This window comes from Amphiura filiformis, chromosome 11 (assembly GCF_039555335.1).
Source record: "Amphiura filiformis chromosome 11, Afil_fr2py, whole genome shotgun sequence".
NCBI lineage: Eukaryota > Metazoa > Echinodermata > Ophiuroidea > Amphilepidida > Amphiuridae > Amphiura > Amphiura filiformis.
The window spans coordinates 57,538,191-57,554,968 of NC_092638.1; the positions used below are offsets into that span (position 1 = coordinate 57,538,191).

The 16,778-nt window shown below is 37.7% G+C and overlaps 1 protein-coding gene across 1 annotated transcript in view; it reads left to right on the forward strand.

The window, feature by feature from the left end:
* Nucleotides 1-8,891: 8,891 nt before the first annotated feature.
* Nucleotides 8,892-16,778, forward strand: part of LOC140163805 (uncharacterized) — a 46,424-nt gene continuing 38,537 nt past the window's right edge. Inside the window, 1 exon segment of the mRNA XM_072187121.1 lies at nucleotides 8,892-9,106. The gene's annotated coding sequence lies outside the window, so the exon portion shown is untranslated.

The following is a 16,778-nucleotide window of genomic DNA, read 5'->3' on the forward strand; positions in this document are numbered from 1 at the left end:
CGCGGTGCTCTCACCCGAGCGGGTGACGAACATGGTGCGGTGTGCCTGACTCTTGGCCGAGTCTCGGGCAAAACCCGCTGTGGCATGGATGAAGGTGGTAGGCCTAATGGCCAGTATGGTAGATCTCGTACTGTACTGCCGTTTCTACGTTAGGCTTACCCAACTACACCTTCTAGCCTGCTTGCAGGCCCAGTCGTCACCAATATCCCTCGCGTTCCGTTGTCGGAGATCGCGCGAGAGGAACTCTGGTGGTGGACCCATCAGCCCAATTTGACCCAGGGTGTCAGGTTTCCTGCACCCCGGTATGTCACGTAGTGACGCACCATAGCGCCAAAACGGGCTGGGGGTCCACATCCACGGAGACTCCGCCTCGGGCCTATGGGGCCATAGAGACAGAGTTTCACATCAACCTCCTCGCTACGAGGAGGTGATCGTGGAATCACATACCGTTGTCCTGACGGATAACACAACCGTGGTAGCCTACCCCAACAGACAAGGGGACTCCGGGCCACCACGATTGAGCCTGCATGCACGACACCTGATAGGGTGGTGCAAGTTCAGGCAGATTACGATGAGAGCGATACACATCGCGGGCGTCACCAGCATCCTCGCGCACAATCTGTCACGAGGAAGGGTGTCGGGACCAGCAGAATGGTCCCTTGTTCGCAGGTCGCTCAGACGATCTTCAAGGGATGTACCACCCTCGAAAGATCTGTTCGCATCTCATCGCAATCATCCACTGCCGGTGTACTGCTCAAGGGTCGCGGACCCCCAAGCATTCACCGTGGACGCTCTGTCCATAGACTGGGAGGATGACAGCTTATGCAGTCCCTCCGATCTCACTACTCATGAGGGTGGTGGCCAAGATCGGGTGGGAAGACTGCATTGTCATTCTGCTAGCGGCAAGGCCGCTGGCACTCCCCGAGGTACCAGATCTACTCCGGATGCCCGGAGCGGAGGTACCCAGTCTATCACTAGAGCACCTGCAGTTAGCTGCATGGCCCTTACCAGGGAACACGCAGCGGAGGGATACTTTTCATCAGAAGCTGTTTTTCTCATCGCCGGGCTAGACGGAAGTCTACCCTCCGCACGTATAGCCAGAGTCTGGCTCCATACTACGCTTGGTGCAATGAGACAAATAGCTCTCCGCTAGAGCCTCTGTGCTGCTAGTTCCGGAGTTTCTGACAGAAAAGTTCCAAGCAAGACTTCAGCGGGCCACTGGGGCCAGCTATAAGTCAGCTGTCCTCTCCATTCACCGAGGTTTCAAGACGGGTCGACTATCATAGCCGATGGTTACCTTATTAGTCTCACGCCCGACGGTATGTTCAACGCAGTGTCTACCAAAAAGGAAAGTGATCCTCCTAAGGGATCCCAACACAGTCTTAGATTACTTTAAGGGTCACCCTTTTGACCTTCCGCCAAAAGCGACGCTTAAATACGTAACTCTCAAGATGGCTTTCCGGTTTGGCGTTGGCTTAGGGACGGCGGTGCTGAGTTGCACACGGTCTCGAGGTTAGCTTCCGTGTTCACAAACACTGGAGCGACACTGTTTCGGGCGCTCTGTTCTCGTGACTACGAACGGGCGCGGTGCATACCGACATTCGCCCCTCTCCAATCCCCAGGGTTGGGCAAGGTTCGGCTGAAGCCAAAGATAGGCTGGGGTGTCCGATAAGGCGCTGCAGCACTATTTCTTCCGAACACAAGCCTTGGTAGGGACTCACGACCGCATTCATCACCCTTACAGAGTTTTCGGTCCAGCCGCTGTCGCAATGGCTGGTCCAGGGGTGGGTGGGGTCCGGGGGATCGCGAAGGTTGCGCGTCCCACGACCCACTCGACACGAGCTATCTCATCATCTTGGGTATACCGCTCGGTTGTCCCTTGAGGAGATCTAGCAGGCGGTGTCCCGAAGCCACCTTCGCCCTTCTCTACGATACTTCCGCTTACGTTAGTAATCAGAGACGGGCGGGAGGTTTACCGACATTATTCGGCGATCATAATACGGTGGTGTACGGGTACCAGGTTTTCAGACTATACAGAATACTCAGCATGGTAAGAACCAGTGTCGCTATTCTTAACCACCAAACTTATTAAGTAAGGAGGTTTATGTCTGTGATCGCGTGGTCTTTTTTGTTTCTCGACCGTTGGGGGAAAATATTTTCTGACCTCGCGAAAACCATCGCTACCCGCTCCCGATCCCTGATCAGATGCTGACCAATCTTGTACCTCCATCCGTCGGTTACTTGCTAGATCGATCTTTCAGATGTTGATGCAAGAAGTATCTTAATCAACATTGGAAACGGTAAGATCGACCGGTGTACTGAGTCTAGTCCCAAACAGAAATGTTTGGTAGACTCATAACCGTGCGATCTTACCTTTCCGATGTTGATTATCCCGACCCCGCCACCCCTACAAGTTTGGTCCGAGTAGGGGATCCCAAGTCGGATAAGGGACGATCATATGGTGTGACGTCACCTTTTGGGTGAGTCCACCGGGGATCGGGGTTTTTGTTATTTATTCATTTATGTGGGACAAAATGACTATTGGTTTTTCCGATCTCGGGATCGATGCAAGAAGTATCTTAATCAACATCGGAAAGGTAAGATCGCACCGGTTATGAGTCTACCAAACATTTCTGTTTGGGACTAATTTTAATTAAAAAATTCTACTATGTTCAGTTGTTGAGATAAAAATTCTTGAAGTTATCTAGCTAAAAACAGGAAGTGACCCCTTAATGACCTTTGACCCCAAAATAAAAATACCTGCATACATCAGGTAACACTGATTCATGTATGATGGTTATATTACTCTGGTCTGTTTACATTTTGAGATACAATTTTTTTGAACATTTTTGATAATTTTGGTTTTTGACCGGAAGTAACCCCTTAATGACCTTTGACCCCAAAACTGTAGGCATCGTAAATACCCTGGCTAATAGCAATGCATGTGTGTTAATGGCGACTCTCTGCTATGTAATTTGTACAGACAGTGATTTTTGAATATTTTTTACAAATTTTTCAGACTTTGACCGAAATGACCCCTTAATGACCTTTGACCTCAATTCTTTTTGATAGGTTTTAAGCACTGCCACATGTTGATTCATATGCATGAGTCACATGATCATTGCATGTAATTTGGGAAGGAGTAGCATTTTTAGTGAAATCAACATTTTTGACCATAAGGTCAAGGTCAAAGGTCACAGTCAGGTCAAAGTCAAATGTAAGGTTTGGCCTAGTCCAGTGGTCATTTGGCTCAAGTATGGTTGAAATCTGTCGAAGCATAAGAGAGCTAGGGCGTAAACGTGGCAAGTCACGCATAAAATGTCACGAGTTGCCAGAAGAAAGAAGAAAGAATTGAGAAGAGACAGAACAAGCCGACATCCGTCGTCGGCTTGTAAAAATGAAAAAGTCACCTCACCAACCCGGGAAAAAAAAGTGACTATAAACTCGGAATTGACTTTCATGGGCCTTATAATATTCATACTTGCATTCTACCGGCATCTACCGGCGTCGCCCAATGCTAGCCTTTCGAAAATGCTTCTTGGAGTGTTTAAATTAAACGAGATAGGTGTGAAGCATGTACAAAAGGTTAACATTGCTACACTTCTGCAGATGCCCATAGGTGCTATAGTATGAACTTTCGTTTGATTTTCTAAATACCATTATGAACCCAACACATGCACATCAAATCCAACCTTCTACCTCTTGCCAGGCAAACACAAGTCCAAGGTCCAGTGCTGTACGGTGCGACCATTTTAGGCGCATTGGCGACTAGATTTTTTCTGATGCGACTAAACCTTCAATCCATGGCGCCAATGGCGACCAACTGTTGAAGCTTTTAATCGCCAGCAAATGCAAAACATGTACATGTATATGGATGATAATATAGGATAGGTCAAAAGTTTTGATTGTTTTTAAGCACTCAAGATGGCATCAAAATAAAAAAAAAACTTTGAATTTGATGGAGCTTTTGGGAAACAAGAAGGATGACGATGAAACAATTAAATCAGGGAATCCAACAGCAGTTGATACTTTTAATGAACCTAGTAGAACCCGGAACTGGAAATGGAAGTAAGCCTAAAAAAACTTGGGAGCAAAATTTGGGCGCCTAAATTGATACAGTTAGGAGCCATTGGCTCCTCAATCAGTTTTTTTTTTTTTTCAGCACTGCCAAGGTCCCTTAAACGTTAATGCCAAATATGTACAATGTTATTAGTAACTGTATTTAAATGTGTATACTAGTATTACTTGACCTGATGTACAATGTAAATACTATGCTTTTACTTCTGTTAAGGCCAGAGTAATGGAAGACACATTCATCCACGCCCGAATTTGAGATTTCTTGATATTTATCAACACTAAGATGTATTCTTTCACTTGAAACTGATAAAATACAACTTGCTAATATTTACTCGTATTTTTGCTTGATTTATTTCACCTGCTTCAACTCTAAAAAGTCACATGGCTCAAGACAGCTGTAAATTGGGGAAATAATGAGTCAGAAATGCGCGAATGCTAAATATTGTGATTACGCGCGATTCGCGTCGCGTGACGCGGCGCAACTCTGCGCGTATGTCCAACGCAGTCAAGGCGCATTCGGTATGTTGTTAACGCCTGCAAATGTCGTGTAAACAAAACAAAAATTTGCAGTCAAAATGCCACTTAGATTTTTTAATTATTTTGAATTTTGGGCGCACTGAAAGCAGACATTATAGATTCATTGGTGCAAAAAGATGCATATTTAGACCATGCACCAGATACAGCTTTTACAAGTGTAAAAGTCTTACCGTTTTAAAATATAAAGACGTTTTGTGCATAATTTTGACATTTTTTTACAAAAACGTCGATTTCTCAGAATTCACTTTTGACAATATTGCACGATTTTTGTGACAAGATAACTCGAAAAATATGCAAGCAAAAGGTAAACTTTTGCACTATCGCTTAGAGTACATCAAAGTCTAGGGAAGGTTTTCTCATTTTTTCAAAATATTTATTTTGAACAAAAATATACACCATTACATGCAATTGTTAGCTTTAAAGGAGGATTTTGTGATCCTAGCATCCTCTTTTTATGACATTTTTCAGTAGATATCCACGAAAAAAGCTTACCGGTACTTCCAAAATTTCAGTTGATTCCGATTTTGCGTTTGCGAGTTATGCATGATTATGTGTATTACACTGCTCCATAGACAATGTGTTGTAATTTCGTTCTGGTGCACCAGAACGAAATTCAAATTTGGCGATATTTTTGCTAAACTAATTAATCTGCAAGAAATATTTGGTATAAACATTATGTAGCCAGAGGTATCCAGTGGTGTAAAAATCTCAACTTTTTTTTGGGAAAAGTGGGGGATGAGGCTGTGGATCACGAAATGCCCTTTAATAGAGTGATAAAATTGCTTTTTTCACATGTTTTTTTCAATATTTCGAAAAAAGAGACGAGTTTCTAAAAAATAAAAAAACCTTCCTTAAGTTCATATCTCTTCTTGAAAAGCTAACTGAATTTTTTTTACTCCGAACGGATTTTTTCATGTAAGTGGTAAAAAAAAAATTGGGGTAAAAAAGTGATTTTTTGTGATTTTTTCAAAAACTTGTGATTTTTGAACAAATCTGACGTCACCATGAGATTCCTTGGCCCATTTCCATCCCAAAAATGTATAGTTTTATATACTTTGGACATACAATTAAGAAATAATGATGCTCGAAAAGGTCAATGTTCTCTCCCATTACTCTGCCCTTAAATTGTATTGTATGTTGTAAATTGTACCCAGGGCCCCTTGGAGATCAGTACCAGTTACTGAAGGGACTACTTGGTAAATAGAAAGAAAGAAAGAAAGAATCAGTCAATCAATCAATACAATCAATCAATCAATCAAAAGACCAGTCTCGTATTCTGTGTCTTTTCTACATCAGTTATATCGAAAAACAAAATGGATGGGGTCACATGAAAGAGAAATAGTTTGATTCAACCTGTGATGTGTGATAGTGGTATACCACAAGTGTGAAACGGAGCCCCATGGTTCAGCTATATCATGGTGCGGAAAGTTGGTAACCGCTCTAGTTTTAATTTTAACAATTCTATATCCCTTTCTTTCATGGTGTCCGATCAAATATTGGGTGGGGTCACTGGGTGATGTATTTAATTGTACTATCAGATGTGACTTTTGATATTCAAGTTTTAAAGGGAAGTATTTAACATACAGTCGGGTTCTGATTGGCTATAGTTCAGTGTTGCCAGTCTTCAGGAAATTTCCTGATTTCAGGAAATTTTACTCGGATGAGCCTGTACAAATGTATAGGCAAAGTACATTTTTCAGGAAATGTTTTGCCATTTCAGGATTTGACTGGCATCTCTGTTAGTTGAAACACATCATCATCACATAGTACATCAGCACCTCATTCGCCGATAAATCTGTGTGTGACACAGTTGTGATTTTATGTGATCGGCCGTCCAGTACGAAGGAATTTTGATAAGATATATATTTCTTATGTATTTCTTTTAAAAAAAAGATTAAAAATTTCCCTCCAAATAGTATAACATTGCCCTGGATGATTCTTGCCTAAATTAAATTACATGTAGCCATGGAGCTGCATGTAGCTCAGATAGCTAGCTGCTCAAGAAAATGGATGTGTTCTTTTTGGTTGTTATGCTCGCAACATTCACATGAAACAAATCTCCAAATGTCAAATGGCGGGAAAAAAAGTGATTGTGCTACGCAAAGCTGAAACATGTGTATACAAAAGAGTGTGTGTCATAACATGCATAATGTAGCTAGCAGGATTATTCACGGCAAAGTGAGCGGAAAAATGATGTCTAACAATTGAGCAAGTCTTGATGTGGTTCTATCACTAGGATTCACAACATGCTCATCTATCAGGGCACAGTTCTTTAACCCTAATATACACTGTTTTGTTTAATTGAGGTTATTGAACTATGCCATTGGGATGAGGCCATTGTGGTCCATAGTGTATAGTGATTCCCAATCAAGTTTTGTGATCATGCATTTTGAGGGACTAGTGCCAGAAGGACCTGTATCTGCTATAGCTGCCCTATAAACTGCATTCTGTATTGTACACAATCTAAAAATATAGTACATGGCAGCTATTGCATTCTTTTCCTAACCTTCATTTAAGGGGTACTACACCCTGGCCAATTTTGTGCCTATTTTTGCATTTTCTCAAAAATTATAGCGCATTGGTGACAGGTATGTATTTTATAGGGGCAAAGACTACTGTACAACTACTGCACTGAAAATTCAGCAACCCAAGGCAAGTAGTTATTGATTTATTGATCAAATATTGGTTTTCCCTCATTTTTGACTGTAACTCCACAACTGTTGTCTGTGCTGAAATAAAATTTCCAGTGCAGTAGTTTTAGTCCTTGCCCCTATAATATACATATCTTGCTTGTCACCAATGCGCTATAATTTTTGAGAAAAAATGCAAAAATAGGCACAAAATTGGGCAGGGGTGTAGTACCTAGGGTTCGCTGAGGTTTTTGCCAGAGGTGAAAAAACCGCATGGTTTAAACCATGGTTTTAACCGCTATAAAAACAGTTTTTGCCAGTTTTTGCCGGCAAAATGGCAAAAACTAAAAAAGTGATTTGAAGTTCAGTTTTTTCATCTCAAAACAAATTATTAAGTTACAAAAATAATTTCCTGAGTATAACAAGGCCAGATTTTTTAATTATAAGTAACATTAAGTAAAATTAAAGGCATGCGTTTTCATTGCTCAAGTGCATTTAACCGAAATGTGGCATATATCAAATTCAAAACTTTTTCATTTTAAGGACTTGATGAGACAAAAAATAAGTTGAATGATTCATTAAAAGTTGTATGTTACTGTTTATGAGCTTTCTGTATTACTTTTTGAGTAACTACAAATGTATAAGTGAGTTTTTGCCAGTTTTTGCCATTTTTGCCGGTTTAAACCAGGCAAAAACTGGCAAAAACATTTGCCACCCTTGCCGGCAAAAACAGGTTTTTGCTGGCAAAAACCGAACCCTGGTAGTACCCCCTTAACGTAAAAAATTGTATAAAATATTATGTTTGTAGGAGATAGACAATAGCTGTAGGAAAATCAGGAACATGTTTTAGCGAGCATGATGATTGCCTGTATGAAGACTCAAAGCACAAAATCTAATGCATATTTTATTAAAATTATTTCATGAAAAACAGTACTGTATCCAACCTAATTAGCACCCCGCTTCATAAGCGCCCCTATGGAATTAATCAAGTGACAATAGTGTTCCCTTTTCAACACAGATCCAGGGTCTCTACTTTTCAATGCACTTGTACAATTGATTAATGTGGTACGTAATTTCCTAATTTTGACTGCCATTTCATTGCAATAAGCACCCCCTGAAAGTCACTGACTTCAGTCACTGAATGCGCTAATTGGGTTGAATATGGTATGGTACAAAAAACCATGTATGTAGTGATTGTAGTCTCATCAACAAGTCATGATATGAAAAAAAAATGCAAAAAAAATCTCATGAATAATAATTAATATCATAAATACATGTAGTCAAGTACAAAGTTCAAGAGTTACCGTAATTATGTTCAAGACTAACTGACTTCAAGACTTGGAAATCATTTACCATATTTTATTTTTTATAAAAAGGCATTTATTTTGTACCAATACGTATGAAACATATTCTCTATAAATACTGTTTAAAACCATTTACAAGATGACAATATTCCTACGAGGTAGCATCATAAAAATCTGTGTAACACGAATCACGCAATAAATTTATGCCTCTCTTATATAATTCCATCTCCCTCCAGGTGACTGAACGGTACGGAGTGCACGCGGACATCGGTAGGCAGCCGAGCAATCCGATATCCACCAAGCTATTTACATGTCTCCTTGTTTTTTTTTCATAGACGTCGTCTTCATTCTCAGTGCTGCTGTGAATAGCTCGTAACCCCTTGAATAGTGAACATATCCATCAGGCGATGTGATCAGATGTACCAGAGTTGATTTATATATAACAACAAAAAGAGGCTATATTTTGTTGGAGTTTATTGTATAGCATCGGCCCGGGTTATGGGCATAATTTGCTGCACCATTCTGCACACTTGGAATTGTATTGCTAATCGAGACAAGGTCAGTAACTGTATTTTTGTTTAGAATATTTTGTGTGTTTGTTTATCAAATTTGTTAGATCATTTTTGAATAATGAGTGTTTGAGTTTTTCCCATTTTGCAGTTGTCTTTGTTGTTACTGTATAAGTGTAATTTTTGCAAACAATTATTTTCGTGATTTATAGTGTCAGAATCATTTTTGCGAATGTTCATGGTTGGAAATCCATTCCCGAAATTTGTGAAAATAACAGCCTCGCAAAAATTACCACTCATACAGTAACTTGAAAATTCAAAGACATTTCAGCAACGTTTTTATTTTATGCAAAATTAAAAGCCCGCTAAAATACGACATGTTCATCTTCATGAAAAATTTGCACTTGCTTTCAGCTTTCGTGAACATTTTCAGTCATGTAAAAATATATTAATTCTGAAAATTTCTACACATCGAAAGTCATCTTTCCCAATTGTTAAATTTTTGTGGCACAAAAATATATTCCTTAAAACAGTCAATTATTATCCTGCATTACTGCTATTTTGAGTGGGTTTCTTAATTTTGGTTGGTAAAAAAAAATCCTTGTTTATATTGATTAGAATTTTGTGTGTATTAAATTTCCATTTGTGCGTGTTTGTTTTATTGGATTTAGAAGTAGTTCAATTTCAAACCGCTACTCCCTGTTGGTGTGTTTACTGTTGGTTTAGTTAAAGGCTCGGTTGAAAAAATAAAATAAAAATGTGATTTTTTTTAGTTTTGGAAAATTGGCAGGATTTGTTTGTTTTGTGCAATGCACTCTCTATCATACATATAATAATTTTTATATTTTTAAAATTCAAATTTTTTTGTGAAGTGTTATTTTCATGTTTTCGCAACCACTAAATGAAAAAACTACGGCAATAATAAGTTATAAATATTCTGTATACTGGAACACATTTCATTAATTTCCAAAAAGTAGACATGTTATTATATTTTTCAGAAGTGAAACCTGTTCATACATAGAGCAAGCAAATGTATAGGATAAGACAAACTTAAACCTCATCAGGGGTGGACATAAAAACATACCGTACCAAACGTGATCATGATATTGTTGAATTTCAGGAGAATCCCTAGTTTTAATTTGAAATAACTACATAATTGTAAAGGTGAAATAGGAAGCATTTTGTCATCCATATTAATTTTAAACAATGACACCTGAATATGTTTCAAAAATAAAGAGATGTCGCAATTTACATATAAGTACATGTATGTAAGTTTTTATAATTCAACACAGACTGAGACTCGATCAGCCCACGCAGACAGAAATACACGTACAGTGTACACAAAATGATTCAAAATTCACCAAGTTCATGTTGGTTGATTTCCTCCATATGAAGAGAGAACAAGCAAGAGGGAGAAAGAGAGAGAGAGAGAGGGAGAGAGAGAGAGCGATAGCATGTTAGAGACGGAGAGAGAGAGAGAGAGGGAGACTTAAGAAGCAAGCAAGCTAGCCAGCTCAAAGCAATCTTCACTATGTTGATTAAGGGGACAAATGTGTAATTGCTTTTTTCTCGCCACTTTATACCGGTAATTTTTTTTCCTCATTCAAGATCAAATCGGGGGGAAATGATAAGATATTTCACATCTCGGCACTTTCAGTAGTCATACAGTGTTGAATACCTGTTAATAATTTGAGCAAAAAGAGACGATCCCTGAGCAAGATGGCTGTTGCTGTTCATTGCTCGGTTTTCAAAATGGCACTATAGCTCTCTCTCTATCTCCTCTCTCTCGAGATGCATGTATTATGACAATTTCTGAGTGAGTTAGCAAGCTAGTATGCAATGATGGTGTTGTTATATCTTGGTTTGTCTGAATGACTGACTGACTGGTTGACAGAGGCTGAATCCTTATCAACCAGTTTCTATCGAATCACTCCCCGACTATACGGATGACCTAGAATGCTTGGGTAGCTAGCTAGCACGCCTGCTGCACTTGTTTAAAAATAGGGATGTTTTTTGACTCCTCCATCAGCATGATCAGTGATGAATTATAATTACCGTATGTTCTGTGCTAATGCAAGGCTAATTGAACTTTACCATTGACATTATACTGTTAATGGTACTCTAACTGTGCTGTATTATGGTATTAATTATCATGCCACATTAAATGAAGGTTTTTATTGATATACAAAATGACTTAATTATCTGGCGAGGGTTTTAATTTAGGCAATTTTGTCAAGAACCCAGATTTGCATTTAATTAATGAAAGTAAAGTTCTCGTACATTGTAACATTAAATTGGAAAATTAGCAAAATTATGTCTCTGCATAAATGATTGTAAAATTTGCACAATTAAGTGCCTTTAGGTGCTAAAAGTGAAAAATTGTGTGCGTTTTTTTAGTTGCACTTTGCCAATAAACTGTTCCACTTGTTATTAATTTGTTGATTCCATGTTTCCTTTTGTATGTTGCCTTGACAAAGGGAATAATATTTTGTTATTTTTGCGGTAGCTACTGCTTGCAACGCGAAAAAGTGAAATACATAGTCTGCTAGCGCAATTTTCAAGCAGTCTTCATACCTAAGTTGAGCATTACATGCTACAAGCTTAATGATCCTAAAAAAAAATACAAAAAGAAAATGGAAATTGTTTGCAAACATATTTTGAAACAAATTTTTTCCAAAAAAATTCAGTTACAATTGGCCAAAGCAGCACAGTTTTTAATTTCTGGCAAAATAAGTTTGATTGGGTCTCATCCATCATTATATTCATTTGAGGATTTTGTGCAATGGTAAAATTGAAACATCTTTTCTTAGAAGCCTTTGTCAATTTCCATTTAGTACTTTAAGATAATGTTGTAAGTTTGACAAATACATGTATGCTTATTTTCCATTAGTCATAACTCGGGAAATTTTGCTCAAAATGGAAACCTTTTCATATGAATCATAATTTAGGAGAAAGGAAAAAGCTTCAGCAAAATTTATTTTTGGAAACTTGAGTGCTATAACTATTACCCTCATCAGTGAATTGACTAGCAAAGATCAGTAAGTTGTTTTTGTTTTTTGTTTTTTTTGTGGTGTGTTTATTTTGATAGAATCTATGGAAACATTCATATGAAGAGAATGTGTCAAAAAATAATGTCATGTACATGTCGAGTTCACATTACATATGTTAAAATTGCAAAAAAAGCAACGCTTGCAAAAAAATTATGTACGCAAAAAATAATGACTTATTATAGTATGCATGATTGCTGAAAATTCACCTGACAGAAGAAGTGACTTTTCCCGACCCTGTTGTAGCAGGAAGATTTTACCACTCATGAAATTGAGTATTAATTTTGTACCATCCATCAGGCTTGGGCGATATTTTGATTAATTAAAAATAATTAAAAAACACACTGATCAAAGAATCAACATTTTGATTCTTAAATTGAAAATAAATAATCAATTGTTTTTAAAACAAATTGATTTTTAAAGCAATGTCTTAACTTCCACCATTCAGTGAGCAAAATTCTAATAATCTAAGACTTGTACATACTAGAATTGGTAAATGCCAATGAGCTGTTCACTACTTGCAATTTTACAATTTTAATATAAAGCATTATTATTTTGTGAGCGCACTGATTTCATGAGACCTACGTATTCTTTGTTTAATGCAAAATTATATTACCCCGGTACCACAAGATTTAAGAGAAGTAGAGAAGTGATTAAATTTTAAGTTATTAAATTTTAAGTTCTTGGCATACAATAATGGATTGTTTAAATTTGTGAAATTAAAGAGCTGCAAAAATTGAATGTTTCAGGTCTAGCGAAGTAATCATGCAATGTAAACATAGTGACTATTTCCTGCTTTGCTGTGATGAGTTGAAATAGAAATAAAAGCACTTGATAAAATGCAGTTGTCCTCGGTGAGGCCAAACAAAATGTCTGACAACATGAGCCTGACATGTAATGCTTGTGAACGATTTGCAAAATTATATGGTTGAATTAAAATTTGGGATGTTTTATACTAAAATATGTAATGCACCTATTGATGTAAAAATACATTTTGTAATTTCTAATTATTTGTCTGTCCTTTGTTTCCTGAGGGAAGTCTGCAAAATTCGGAACAGGTGGTTTCGTTTTTTGAGCGAGACAAATATCCTGATTTACAATTTATTTTTTGCAACATTTTGTTGAAATAAAGGTTTTGTCACAATTTGATAAATTAGATGAATAGGCCTACCAACTTGAAATTTTAATTTTTTTCCACATGTAAGCATGCCTGCAGATAACAACAAGAAATGATCCAAAATGTTTGTCTAGGTACCACCTGTAGCCTATAGCCCCTTATTACGCCACATTTTCATATTTTTCAGTGTCGTATAATGATGATAATTTGGTTATATTTTGAGACACACATTTTATTTTTGGATTGAAATTGTATTTCAAGGCTTGTTTGTGTTTGTTGAGTGGTGTCTAGTGTCACATACTGCATAGCACAAGTTGCAAGCTCCTCGTTGTATGCAAGTTGTGTGTTAGTCCGTGCCTCCGATGCACACTGATGAATACATTGACATTCAGGCCCTTAGAAGTGTGCTGGGCCAACAAACCAATTGTCCATACGTCGCCATCATCATACCACTATCCTACACGACGCAATAAAATGTAAAATGCCTACAGTGCTGGAAATTGCAATCCTCCGTCGTGTCTCCAATGGTTTGTTGATTAGAAGAAATTGGAAGCGAGTAAATATGTTTTATGTAATTATGTGTTGGTACAGGTAGTGTAATAAATTGTAGCAAGTTTGATTCTGAAAATAATGAGGGCAGAGCTGTAATTTTGCCACACAATTCGAGAACCAATTGATCTTGATTAGCTTTGCACATTAATTTTGCGGGAATTTGATTTTCAAAGTATGTACCATTTAAATTCTGAAATTACGAGCATCAACTTTGATTCACGCAAATCTATTTTATATCTTTGCAAGAATTCTTGTACAGTCCTGGCTTTTTAAAGGAAAAAAACCCAAAAAAACATCTAGATTGGACATGTAACCAGGTGTGGGGAAAAAACATGGTCAATGAGAATTTGGTCCCATCCCAGTTACATCTGAAAATATTTTCCTAACGGGGGCACTGTACTAAATACTACCGTATTCTAATAATATTACACTTCCGAAATATGATTTCAATTCCAAACCAATTCAATTCTTAGATTGCTCACAGTTATTTCAATTCCAGTCCAAATCATTTATATACCAATTCAATTCCAATGCATTGAAATGAAAATCACCAAAAAATTCATTTAAAGAAATAAATTCAAATTTGAATGCATTGAATTAACATACACTGTACCTCAAAAGACCCGATGTGCTCTCATGTCCCACAAAAATACTGTGCAAACATTGCTATCCATTCCTTTAAGCCTGGGATAGATTGCATCAATTTAATCTTGATCAGGAACCATTTCATAATCTCCAGCTTGGCAGCGATAAACATAATCATACATCTGAAATCACACTTGTGTGCAAGTCAGAATTTTGAATATTTTGATCATATACATGTGTAAATAGTCAACTGAAGTATTTGTGTGTATTTTTGTCACTTCCCATAGATATTTAAGTATATAGAAGTAGTTTGGGCTGTTCCAGTTGAAATCCATCCACCCTATAGAAGACATTGCCTTATTATCCCACACAGGGGGTGTTGATTTCAAATGGTGCCATTTCACACTCCCTGTGTGGGAGATTAAGGCCATTTCTTCCATAGGGGGTATATAGATATCAACTGGAATAGCCCAATATTTCATATTCTCAGTGATTCATCTACAGTAGTAAAGACCCTGAGTAAAGAAGAGAGAGGTGATGATCAGCAAGAAGTAGTTCAACCCATGAAATATTCAAGTGTAGTTAAAGGTAGCAGGTGTTGCAATGAATAACTCTCTATATCAATATCAAAGTTTGAAATGTAGGACCATTTCATTAAGTGATAGTGATACCAGTACTATTGCCAAGTGATGCCCAAATCTCATAATTGAATGTATGCCACCACAATTTCGTCCAAATTTGCTTTTAAACATTGTTGCAGTGCATTTGAAAGGGGTAGTGAATATTTTTTCAAAAATATTGCTACAATGTAGGTACGTACCAATGAGGCCTCTTTCAATCAGGGTTCTTGGCACTCCAGCTAAGGATACACATGTATGGCCCGAAATGCCCAGCAATGTTGAGAGAATGGCTCAAAGGAAATAAGGGGAAAATAAAGAAAATGATACGGGAACAAACCAAGAATTCAATGATGTCCTATAAATGAAAGTTCTTTTGTTAAGGGTGGGGGAGGGGGTAAACAAATTTGAATTTGCATTGTAAAAACTGTCAAAACATTGGTCGAAGTTGGCCTTTTGGATTGGACAGTTAATGTTTCAGGCAGGGAGGAGGGGGTGGTCAGCTTCCTAATGCACATACATTGTACTTTCATAAAAATAGGACATCAATACACTTAAAATTGTTCCCCAAACAAAATCTAAGGGATTTCGGCAAATATTTATGAAATAGATTTACATAAGTGAGGCTCAAGGCTTGAGATTCCTAGTGAACACAATACTTTAAAATATAAATTTAAAAAGAATACATTGGATTTATGGATAATTCATTGAAGATATAATTTTGAATATTAAAATCAAACTAATCTGACAAATGCTAGGATTTTGTTGCAAAAACCAAAATAAACATATTTACAAGTAAACAATTTTAGAAGTAAACACATTTTTGGTTTTCATCTATGATTCAGTGACACACATTTTGCCTCGGTTACCTGTGCCAGGGTAATTTTTTTCAACAATTTTGTTTTACTCCACAAGTGGCATTCATTGGTCATGTCACATTTGCATGTTGACCAGGCAATAGCCATCTGGGAACCAAGATGACCGACGCTGGCTTGGGCTGGCGTGTCGAGATATCGATTTGATAATGTACTAAGCTTGCACGTTCATGCTCATGTTGTCTGTGAGACGAGCGTGATAAAGTAGGAAAGGCAAGATATGATAATGGCACGGCAATGATGTATGCAGGCAACAGCTTACTTTCAGTTCAGTCAGTCCTAGGGTCATACTGTAAATTGTTGTCAACAAGTCAACATTTTGAAGATCTATAAATTATGTAATTGCCTGGTTTTTGAAGATCTATGATTTAATTGCATGGTTTTTGAAGATGGCTAAATAGGCACGTCCAAGAAATTGCATTGTTCCTTCTCCAAATATTCTCTCGGTCGGCATGACGTCGCTTGCGATAGAACACTTCATCCCATTGGTTGTTTTTGCCGGGATTCGGCTTTTCAATCTCGCACCCTCCACCCTCTGACACGAAGTGGAAATTTTACCGATGCCCTCAATGGGGGAGATCACATACTGGATACTTGTTAGATAGCCAAATCAATTTAAGACTAGTCAGTCAATAAAATATTAATTTCAAGTGAAAAACATTGATTTTTGGAACATAACTGTAAAAATCGTCATTAAAACAAATTGCAACCCTGATTTTTCAGGATTTTGGGTCGTTCGCTGAGGGCAACACAACAATTTTTTTTGCCCTATGTTAGTATTTGATTCAGCAGTACTGTAATAGCGGGATATTTTCATGGGGGATTAATTTTCACGCATTTTGCGGTCGAACAAGCAGCCGTGAAATTTTTAACCACAGACAAATATTCATTTCACATAGTATTTTTAAATGTGAATTGGAAAAATTAA